Here is a 10,659-nt window from a genome sequence, read left to right as displayed (position 1 = left end):
CTCATTGCTGTTGGTTTAGCCACTGTTTCCATGTCTTTTCAGTGGATAGAACTAGAAAATGCATACTTTATTGTTGTTGTTATTAGCTGAGAAGGATTCACCCTAAGCTAACATCTGTTGCCAATCTTCTTCTTTTTTTCTTTTCTCGCCAAAGCCCAGGTGCATGGTTCTATAGTCTAGTTGTAAGTCCTTCTGGTTCTTCTATGTGAGCTGCTGCCACAGCATGGCAACTGACAGACTGATAGATGGGTGGTGTGGTTCCATGACCGGGAAATGAACCCAGGCCACCGAAGCAGTGAGGGCGCTGAACTTTAACCACTAGACCACCAGGGCTGGCAAGAAAACGCGTACTTTTTAAACATAAAACGAATTGTGAATTAGTATTGCTACCCCAGATTTATTTTCAGAACTGTGGGATTCTTACTTAATTTCATTGATCTTACATTTGTGTCTGCTTTCATCCCAGCTGAAAATCCAAGTTCTCGGTGACACCAATATATATATATTTGCTTTATCCCACTCTACCTACACAGCAGTTTCAGAACACTAATACCAATACTACCACAATACGATTACTGAATCAATAGATAAAAACAAAAATCAGTTCTACAGAAGATACAATGGAAGAAAAGACCATGTGTCTGATAAAAACAAAACAAAATACCTCAATGTAAATTTAACAAGAAATGTTCAAAATCTCTGTGAGGAAAATTATAAACATGAATGAAGACATAAAATTAGACTTAAACAGTTGGAAAGATAAACTATGTTCATAGGAAAACTCAACATTATAAAGATCTTAGTTCTTCTTATGTTTATTTAAACATTCAACACAATTCTAGTAAAACTGTCATCAGGTTTTTTCCTAGAGCTAGATAAATTGACCATATAGTTTGTTTGAAAGAATAAACATGCAAGAATAGCCAGGAAATCCCTCAAAAAGAAGAGAAATAGTATAATATTAAAACATCTAATAAACCCCTAAATTTAAAACAGTTTGGTATTAATGCATGAATAGACAGACGAATGGAAACAGAAGAAAATTCAGAAATAGACTCAATTGCATATAAAAACTTAGTATATGATAAAAATGACATCCCTAATTAGTTAAGAAAAGACGTATTTTTTAATAACTGGATAGCCGTATGTGAAGAGATAAAATTGAAGCCATTCCTTGTACTGTATACCAGGACAAATTTTAAGTGGATGGCAAATTTACATGTAAAATATAACATATAAAATATTAGGGAAAAAAATCTGGGTGAATTACTCTATAACCTGGCATGGGAACGACTCTCTAAAGTATAACTTAAAATCCAAAAATAATAAGTAAAAGGATTGACGCGTACAACGCATGAAAACAAGTGCTTTCGGTTTAAGCCACATGAGTTACATCAGGCCCATTTTGCAGATAAGAAAACTGAGGCTCAGAGAAATTATGTGTCTTGTGAAGCTTACACAGTTAGTAAATGGCAGAGCTGGGATTTGAACATAAGGAAACTGTAACTCATTGCACACTGAGCCACCCAGAATTCTGGTTGCTCTAAGTACAGCGAGAAAATCAGAAAATAAACATTTTCCAGATCCTACTCACAACTGGGGAATAAATCTTATTAATACTGCTAGGCCAGTCCCATTGGTTCGATACAGACTTCATATTGAGTTGCAGAACAGCTTTCAAAGGCACAGAGTCTAGGGAGAAAGAGAGACTTTGGTGTATTTTGAGGATAAAACTGAAATATAGTATGACATTTAACATAGAAATTTCTACCTCTTAGTCTTTATCTTCAGTCTGAAACTCTTTGTTACATTCCTGTGTCACTCTCCTCTCATTCTTCCTCACATCTCCATACAGTGAAACTCCGTGTCAACCCTAAGAATCCTGTTTTAAATGCAAGAAAGTTGAAAGAAGCATCTCATCGTTTAGTTTGTTATCAGCAAAGATAGTGGCTTGGCTAAGTTATTTTAATGGGAACAGTTCAGACTGGTTGTTGGGTTTGCAAAGACAGAAGGCGCCAACTGATTGAAAGTTTCACTTCTCAGCTGGTATTTGGTGTTTGTGCAAACTAAGCAATTAATTACAACCTTTATTCCTGCCCTTCCTGGTGTTTAATTTGTTTACATTTTAATTATTCATTTCCTTCCAATGCAGCTCATGTCTAGCCAACAAATACTAAATTTCTCTTTCTTTTTCTTCAAGAAAACTTGTAAAGCGAATTATGCTTTCTGTCCATCAGGAGCATGATTATTTATACGGGCTTGTGAGAGCAATGAAATTCATTCATTCGTTTCACAAAGATTTATTAAGCACCAACTAACCTGGCAGGCATTGTTCGAGGTGTTGGAGGTACAGGCAGGAGAAGGCAGACAAGTTTTTGTTCTCAAGGATCTTGTCTTCTTTGGGAGGAGGTGGAGGAAAAGCAGTGAATCAACACAAAGGCAGATAATATCTGCGAATAAAACATTAAATACAGTGGTGTGACAGGGACTGGGGCAAGGAACTTCCTAAGCTCGGATGGTCAGAGAAGTCTCTGGGATTTGAGTCAAATGAAAAGCCAGGCAGAGAGATATCTAGGCAGAAGGAGCCAGTGCAAAGTCCCCGAGGCAGGAAAGCACTTGGTGTGCGTGAAGAAGAAGAGAACATTAGCTGGAGGGGACTGAGGTACACTGTGCTACAACTGACTTCCACATATTTAAAGATTCGCTTGTTTTTTCATTTATTCATTTACACTCTATCTTGTTCCCAAAAGGATTTAAAACAGCTCTCTGAATGTTGCTGTTCCTTTCAGTGACTCCTCCAGCAGGTAAAGTCCAACAGAGAGATGTGAGACAGTGCTTGAAGACCATAGATGCAGGATATTCGCTTTTTTGCTTTTTTAAAGGTTCGCACACCTTGAAATGTCATTTAAGAAATTATTTTTAAAGAGGATTGTTGTGCTGAATTTAATTTCAAATCAACAGACCCATTATATTCTCTAATTAATCATGGCGCATGCTATTTACTAAACTCCTGTTAAAATAAATTTCTTTTGTACACATTACAAAGAAATGTTACATAAAATTAAGCACCACGTAATGACTTTAATTTGCGGTTAGTTAATAATACACAGATGATCACACGGCTGTAAAGGAAGTCACTTGGGACATTAACAGATATGCTGGCACAGAGGAAGTGGAAACAGACAGACTGTGAGCTCTGGGTGGGGCATAAAGAAGACTCAAGAGTTGATGGACATTAGATGTTGTGACTTCCAGTAACAGGTAGAAACTTGCTGAGGGCCTCTGCCCGGGGAAGCCTGTCCAAAAGACTTTTAGGTTTCTTCACTGGTTTCTAAATTATTTTTTACTTCTTACCCAGCAAAAAGATTTTACAAAACTTAATGGAGTTTTCATTTAACATGAGCTTTGCTGTATGGCCTTGACTCAAAATTTCCTCTTTTCAGCTTTGTAAGAGCTATAATTGTCCCAAGTTCTATGAGCCACTTTACTCAGTTTAATTTCGTGGAACTTACTGATCCCGAGCTGAGAGGCTCAGACTTTACAATTTGGAAATGAAAATAAAATACAGTCATGCGCTGCACAATGACATTTTGGTCAATGGCAGACGGAATACGTGGTGATGGCCCCAGAAGATTACTATCATATAGCCTAGGTATGTAGCGGGCTATACTGTCTATGTTTGTGTAAGTACACACTATCATGTTTGCACAATGATGAAATCTCCTAATGATGCATTTCTCAAAATGGATAGCCCCGTTGTTAAGTGATGCATGACTGTAGGGAAAAGCCCTAATATTTGAAGGAAACCAATGTTACATTTCTCTGATTAATATTACATTAGTCTGCAGGCTACATAAGCAATCGTATAAACAGACACAAAAATGAAAATTCTCTATTCCACGTTGTAGTGGATGGGTTGGGAAAGCAATGGCCTAGAGGATTTGCGATTAAAATTTCTTTAAACCTCTAGCAAGGAGGAATGGAAAGTTGTTAGGAGACTGAAAGTGCCTTACCTTTCTCTTATAGAACAACTTTTCTGATATTCTCTCAATTCCACTTCTTGCTCCCATCTAAAGGTCATCTGAAGTGGGCTTTGCAAAATGAAAGATTCATGGGGCCAAGTCTCAAGAGAGAGTTTCACAGCCCTGAGAAGCAGAGATTCCCGAAGCTCGTTCAGGGCTCCTATCAGTTCACAGCGTGACTCCTATTTGTCATTTCGTCTGTCCATGAGCCTCCTTTGCTTTGCATGTGACATGGGTATCAAAGAACTATTTACTTCATGGTGACGTTTTAGCTTTCTGAACAGGTGACAAGCATCCCTGTCGTCTAGGTTGGAGATTACATCAGTGCCACCATTACCTCTCCCCAGCGTCTGTGGCTGGTCTCTGTTTCCCAAGGATGCTGAGATAAGTCATTCCTACTGATTATGGAGTAGGATGGAAAGGAGGAGGTGTGTATGACTGAATCCAGAATAAAGGTTCACCACACTCCTTACCAGGCTTCGGGCCAGCAAGATAATGCACTCACAGGAACAGGCACATACCCCATTATGGGACTAATGATGAGCTGAAAATAAAGAGGAAACGTACAGAAGGGAAGCCTCAGAGAGGGATTAATCAACAACTCCAAGGCAATATCATGCTGTGCTTATGTTTTCTACAAATATTGACTTTGAAGAATTAAACATGAGACTAAACACCATGTCAGTGTCCCTGTGAAAGAAAGTGTCTATGTGACTATTTCAGACCAAAGGCAATGCAGAACACTAGAGACACCAGGGGTCCCAACCAGAGAGGGGTCCTTCAGGGAAGGGCAAGCGCTGTGCGTGTGAGTGCTGTTTGTGTGTGTTTAACGTCTGCTCTATCACCAGTGATAAGAACAGGGTGTATCACAAACACACCATATATACACACACACACGTAATTTGAGGTGGAAGAAGGAGAAGGGGGTTAAGAAAGGACCTCTGTTTCTGCTGCCTTTGAGTTTTCAAAGCCATCACGATCTTCTCCAGAAGTAGTCTGGGATGAGGAGAGAAGTCTGAACACAGGAGAGTTGGAAATGGGGGTGAGGTAGGGAGAGAGCAAATAAACGGAAGGTTCTGGGGCTCAGGCAATTCAAAGAGCACAGAATACAAGTCAGAGAAAGAAGGAGAGATTTCTTGAGAACGGAGGCTGAACTGATTCTGGAAACCAAGGCCCCTCATTGGGCAAGTCACGACTGTTTAACACAAGAATCAGCTGGGAGCTGACCAAGAAGCCAAGTGGTAATGCTTTGATGTGAAATATTTGTACAGTAGGAGCCATGGAGGTATTCTTTCACATAAACTGCTTAGAGCAGACTGTCTCAGGCAAAATCTTGACTACATCCTAATGGCATATTTACTGACCCTGTAAATTTGGATTTGGATGTGTGGTAGATTAGATAATTGTTCAGCAAATATTCACTCCCACCCCTGACTCCCTCCCCTCCCTAACTTCATGGACGAATGTACTTTCCTGTTCCACTGGTGTTGGGCTTGGCCATGGGACTTGCTTTGCCTAGTGGGATATTAGCAGATGTGATAGAAACAGAGACTGGAAATGTCCTTGTGCTGTTGGCTGGTCCTTCTTGTGCTTCTGCCATGAGAGGAGAATTTCGAGGCTAGCCTGTGGTCTAAAGAGGATGAAAAAAACATGCAGAGCAAATCTTGGCCCAATTTGTAGCTTGAAATCAAGACCAGCTGAACTGAGCCTGGGTCTGTCAAACCCAAACGTATGAGTGAGAATAAGTGATTATTCTTCTAAGCCGCTGAAATTGGAGGTGGTTTGTTGTATGACATCATTGTGGCTGTAGTTATCTGATACAAGCAGAACTGCTGACTGAGCAAGTAAAGCAGGCAAAGAATGTGTGTTGTATAGTGTTTACACGGCACGGTGAGCGAGCAGAACGGTGGAGCCCTCACAGGACTCTGTATTGCCTGCTGTATCTACACCTCAGATTCCCAACGGGGTTCTCACATATTTAAGAGAGTATGGATGTGTCACTCCCTAGCACTACAACCTTGGGAGAGTATTTAACTTCTTCCTGTTGGTTTTATCCATTCATTCATTCACTCATTCATTCATTCATCCATCTAACAATTACTGAAATCATACATGTGTCCCCCATCTCTGCTAGGCAGTGAAACGAAAGATACACAACCTCTAGCCTGATGAAATACAACATACCAGTGAGGGAGATGACAAAAAAAAATCCAATAAATAAAAAAGTATGATAAGTCTTATGAAGAAAACAAGGTGCTGAGATGGAGAAAAAGATACTTTCATTAGATAGGGTAGTTAGGAAGAACCTTTTCATCAAGGTGTCATAATCTTGGGAATAATAATAAGCTTATGAATAAAACTGGGATAATAACATCTTCATTGGATCATGGTAAGGCTTAGTAGGATAATGCATGTAACACATTTGATTTAGTACCCGGCATATAAGAAATGTTCAGCAAATATTTATTATTATTTCTTCTATCCTGGACTTAGCACATGGACTTAGTACATAGTAGTTGGTACATAGACTTAGCAGATAGTACTTAACACATAGCTTTGTACACAATAAGGACTCAATAAATGTGTCCTGCTAATGCATTATGACAAGAGTATGGTGGCATGGTGCCACCCTTCCACTTTATCACTGACTACTGTCTCTGGCAGTATCAGAGGGGTTAAAAGAGCTCTCTTGGGCACATACATATAACAGCAAGAAATATATCACCTTCTGGACCCCCAGAGCGGGTCCCTGCAGGATAATATTGTTCTGGGCAGAAATCAAGAGAAACTTGGTACTGATTTGTGCTGCAGTTGCTCACAGTGTAAACAGAAGCCACCAGGGCTGTCCAGTCAGCACTTCTCACCAGGCACAGAAAAAGATGTTTTTCTTTTTTAAAAGAAAGATGGGAGAAGGGCATTTTTAGTGCAGGCTGCAGCTCTTTACAACATAAACTGCTCAGCCCAGGGGAATTGAAATGGATGAAGCGTATGCAAAGCCAGATAACGAAAGGTGTTTGTGTGAAAAAATGATCAAAGAAATTGCTCGATTTCATTTTTCTATCCATAGTGACTTTTGTTTTTAAAGTGGTCAGTGGTGCAGGTCTCATTGACATTAAGCCTTTGGGGAAAGAGAGCAGTAATACCTGTGTGGTTTCACCGTGGGTATAATAGGATTTAGTAGTATTAATTTATTTGTAAAATAAAATTCCAACTGGATACTAATGGCATTAATTTCTAGGACTACCATTCGTTAGAGCAGTGTAATATAGTTAGAAGTAACACTATCACATTTGCTGGACCACTGATAGAACTGAGGAGACGTTACCTCTATCCTCCAGGACGGTCTGTTGGCCAGATTATGAATGGAGATGCACCTTGGAAAGGGGAGAGAACACAGATTGAGTGATGGACAATCTCATTCATTCTAGTCCAGCCTGTCACTTTCAGACCTGGACCAGTCATTTGTACCTCTCTGGGCTTCCTGATTGCCGCGCCATGAAGCGGGTGTAAGAGCACTGTAAGCGAGTGAACCCTCAGCATCTGAGGCCTGGGGTAACTGAGGTCCCAAGCTGGTCCTCAGTCCAGGACTCATCACGAGCAGCCTGAGGGGCTCTGATGGCACGCCTCATGTCCCTGCAGATGGCCAAGGCCACAAGCTTGTGTACAATGCACTGAGCACTGCCAAGAAAGCGCTCTTCACTCTCTATCTCAAACGTCCGCTGCAGAGCACGCTGCTGCCCACTGTGGGAAAAGGAGCTGCAGAGATTCTAGAGACTCCCTTGTTCCAGGGGCCCGAGGAGTGTGATGTGTGGTCCAAGCCTGGGTTGAGAGTGAGAGATGGAGAAGTGGGGACACCAGGTGGACCTCTTCTAAGGCACAGCTCAGAAGGTAGCCCTGGGCCTCTTTCTTCATATTCACTGGATACCTGTGCCCACTTGCATACGTGTGCCCTTTAAATGGGGTCCCCGGAAGTGGCAGGCCAAGGGCTCTAGCACTGTGTGCACATTCTGCGGGTTCAACCACCTTCTTCTGAAATACTGGAATAGAAAAGTTTGACTGGATTTGAAATCCATTTCCATTATCAAAAGAAATTTCAACATTTACATCAGTCAAAGAAAATAAAAAGGAAGAGCTCTTAGATTCTTTAAAGATAATTTCAACTGTTGTAAATGTTTGAATGGCTGTAAAAAACTGGCTTTAAATTTTTTATCACCTACTTGTGCGAACAAAGTTTCTCATCAATGGTGACTATCAAGAATTTGAAGAGATCGTTAAAAAGACTTGATCAAGACTTGCTTGTATCCATTTCAAACATAAAAGTTGGTATAAAACAGTTACATGTGTGGAAGCAAGCTCAACTTTCTCATTAAAAACTTTGGAAAAGATTTTATTTTGAGTTTTCTACAAATTCAATATTTAATATCCATCTCTAATGCTCTGTATTTTATTTTTATCACAGTAATAAAATATAAAGAAAACGCAATAAATGTTTGCACCTAGCCCAAATAGATGTCCTCCAGTCCCCTCCAGTTTCCTCCAGTGTGTGTACACATATTACCATATCATGTCTTGACTTCAAACAGACATCAGAACATCTGGATGTCAAAGCTGGTTTGTGCTAACTTTCTTTTTTTCTTTTTTTTTCCATCATCAATTCTATTTCTTTTTATTATTATTATTATTTTTTTATTGAGTTATTGATAGGTTACAATCTTGTGAAATTTCAATTGTACATTAATGTTTGTCAGTCATGTTGTAGGTGCACCACTTCACCCTTTGTGCCCACCCCCCACCGCACCTTTACCCTGGTATCCACTAAACTGTTCTTAGTCCATAATTTTAAATTCCTCATATGAGTGGAGTCATACACAGATTATCTTTCTCTCGCTGGCTTATTTCACTTAACATAATTCTCTCAAGGTCCATCCATGTTATTGCAAATGGAATGATTTTGTTCTGTTTTGCAGCTGAGTAGTATTCCATTGTATATATGTCCCACATCTTCTTTATCCATTCGTCTGTTGATGGGCACTTAGGTTGCTTCCACGTCTTGGCTATTGTAAACGGTGCTGCAATAAACATTGGGGTGCACAGGACTTTTGGGATTGCTGACTTCAGGCTCTTTGGATAAATACCCAGTAGTGGGATGGCTGGATCGTATGGTAGTTCTATTTTCAGTTTTTTGAGGAATCTCCATACTGTTTTTCATAGTGGCTGCATCAGTTTGCATTCCCACCAGCAGTGTATGAGGGTTCCTTTTTCTCCGCAACCTCTCCAACATTTGTTGCTATTAGTTTTAGATATTTTTGTCATTCTAACGGGTGTAAGGTGATATCTTAGTGGAGTTTTGATTTGCATTTCCCTGATGATCAGCGATGATGAGCATCTTTTCATGTGCCTATTGGCCATCAGTATATCTTCTTTGGAGAAATGTCTGTTCATGTCTCCAGCCCATTTTTTGATTGGGTTGTTTGATGTTTTGTTGTTGAGTTGCGAGAGTTCTTTATATATTAAGGATATTAAGCCTTTGTCAGATATATGATTTGCAAATATTTTTTCCCAGTTAGTGGGTTGTTTTTTTGTTTCAATCCTGTTTTCATTTGCCTTGAAGAAGGTCTTTAGTCTGATGAAGTCCCATTTGTTTATTCTTTCTATTGTTTCCCTTCTCTGAAAAGGCATGGTGTCCGAAAACATCCTTTTAATACTGATGTCAAAGAGTGTACTGCCTACGTTTTCTTCCAGAATCCTTATGGTTTCAGGTCTCACCTTTAGGTCTTTAATCCATTTTGAGTTTATTTTGGTGAATGGTGAAAAAGAATGGTCAATTTTCATTATTTTACATGTGGCTTTCCAGTTTTCCCAGCACCATTTGTTGAAAAGACTTTCTTTTCTCCATTGTATGCCCTCAGCTCCTTTGTCAAAGATAAGCTGTCCATAGATGTGTGGTTTTAATTCTGGGCTTTCAATTCTGTTCCATTGATCTGTGCACCTGTTTTTGTACCAGTACCATGCTGTTTTGATTACTGTAGCTTTGTAGTATGTTTTGAAGTCAGGGATTGTGATGCCTCCTGTTTTGTTCTTTTTTCTCAGGATTGCTTTAGAAATTCGGGGTCTTTTGTTGCCCCATATGAATTTTAGGATTCTTTGTTCTAATTCTGTAAAGAATGTCATTGGGATTCTGATTGGGATGGCGTTGAATCTGTAGATTGCTTTAGGTAGAATGGACATTTTAACTATGTTTATTCTTCCAATCCATGTACATGGAATGTCTTTCCATCTCCTTATGTCGTCATCCAATTCTCTCAGAAAGGCCTTGTAATTTTCATTATATAGGTCCTTCACTTCCTTAGTTAAATTTACCCCAAGGTATTTTATTCTTTTTGTTGCGATTGTGAATGGTATTGTATTCTTGAGTTCTTTTTCTGTTGGTTCATTACTGGAGTATAGAAATGCTACTGATTTATGCAAATTGATTTTATACCCTGCAACTTTGCTGTAGTTGTTGATTACTTCTAACAGTTTTCCAATGGATTCTTTGGGGTTTTCTATATATAAGATCATGTTGTCTGCAAACAGCGAGAGTGTGCTAACTTTCTTTCAGCAAATCACATGAGCAACTTGGGTCTAAGTTTTCCCA

At 39.5% G+C, this 10,659-nt stretch overlaps 2 long non-coding RNA genes across 3 annotated transcripts in view; both read right to left on the bottom strand.

The window, feature by feature from the left end:
• Positions 1-391: 391 nt before the first annotated feature.
• On the bottom strand, positions 392-5,425 carry LOC139076712 (uncharacterized). The gene is made up of 3 exons (XR_011528601.1): positions 2,320-5,425; positions 1,772-1,882; positions 392-1,692 (listed from the first exon to the last, which is right to left on the bottom strand). It is a non-coding gene; the product is annotated as an uncharacterized lncRNA (long non-coding RNA).
• Positions 5,426-5,485: 60 nt separating this feature from the next.
• The window catches only part of LOC139076711 (uncharacterized), a 44,938-nt gene continuing 39,764 nt past the window's right edge, over positions 5,486-10,659 (bottom strand). For both annotated transcript variants that reach the window (XR_011528600.1, XR_011528599.1), the window contains exons 3-4: positions 7,348-7,396; positions 5,486-5,652 (exon numbers count right to left, since the gene is read on the bottom strand). This is a non-coding gene — a long non-coding RNA (uncharacterized lncRNA). The remainder of the gene's footprint in view (positions 5,653-7,347; positions 7,397-10,659) is intronic.

Source organism: Equus przewalskii, chromosome 17 (genome assembly GCF_037783145.1).
Source record: "Equus przewalskii isolate Varuska chromosome 17, EquPr2, whole genome shotgun sequence".
In the NCBI taxonomy this organism is placed as follows: Eukaryota; Metazoa; Chordata; class Mammalia; order Perissodactyla; family Equidae; genus Equus; species Equus przewalskii.
The sequence above is the reverse complement of the archived record's forward strand: the minus strand, read 5'-3'. Positions and strand labels throughout refer to the sequence as shown.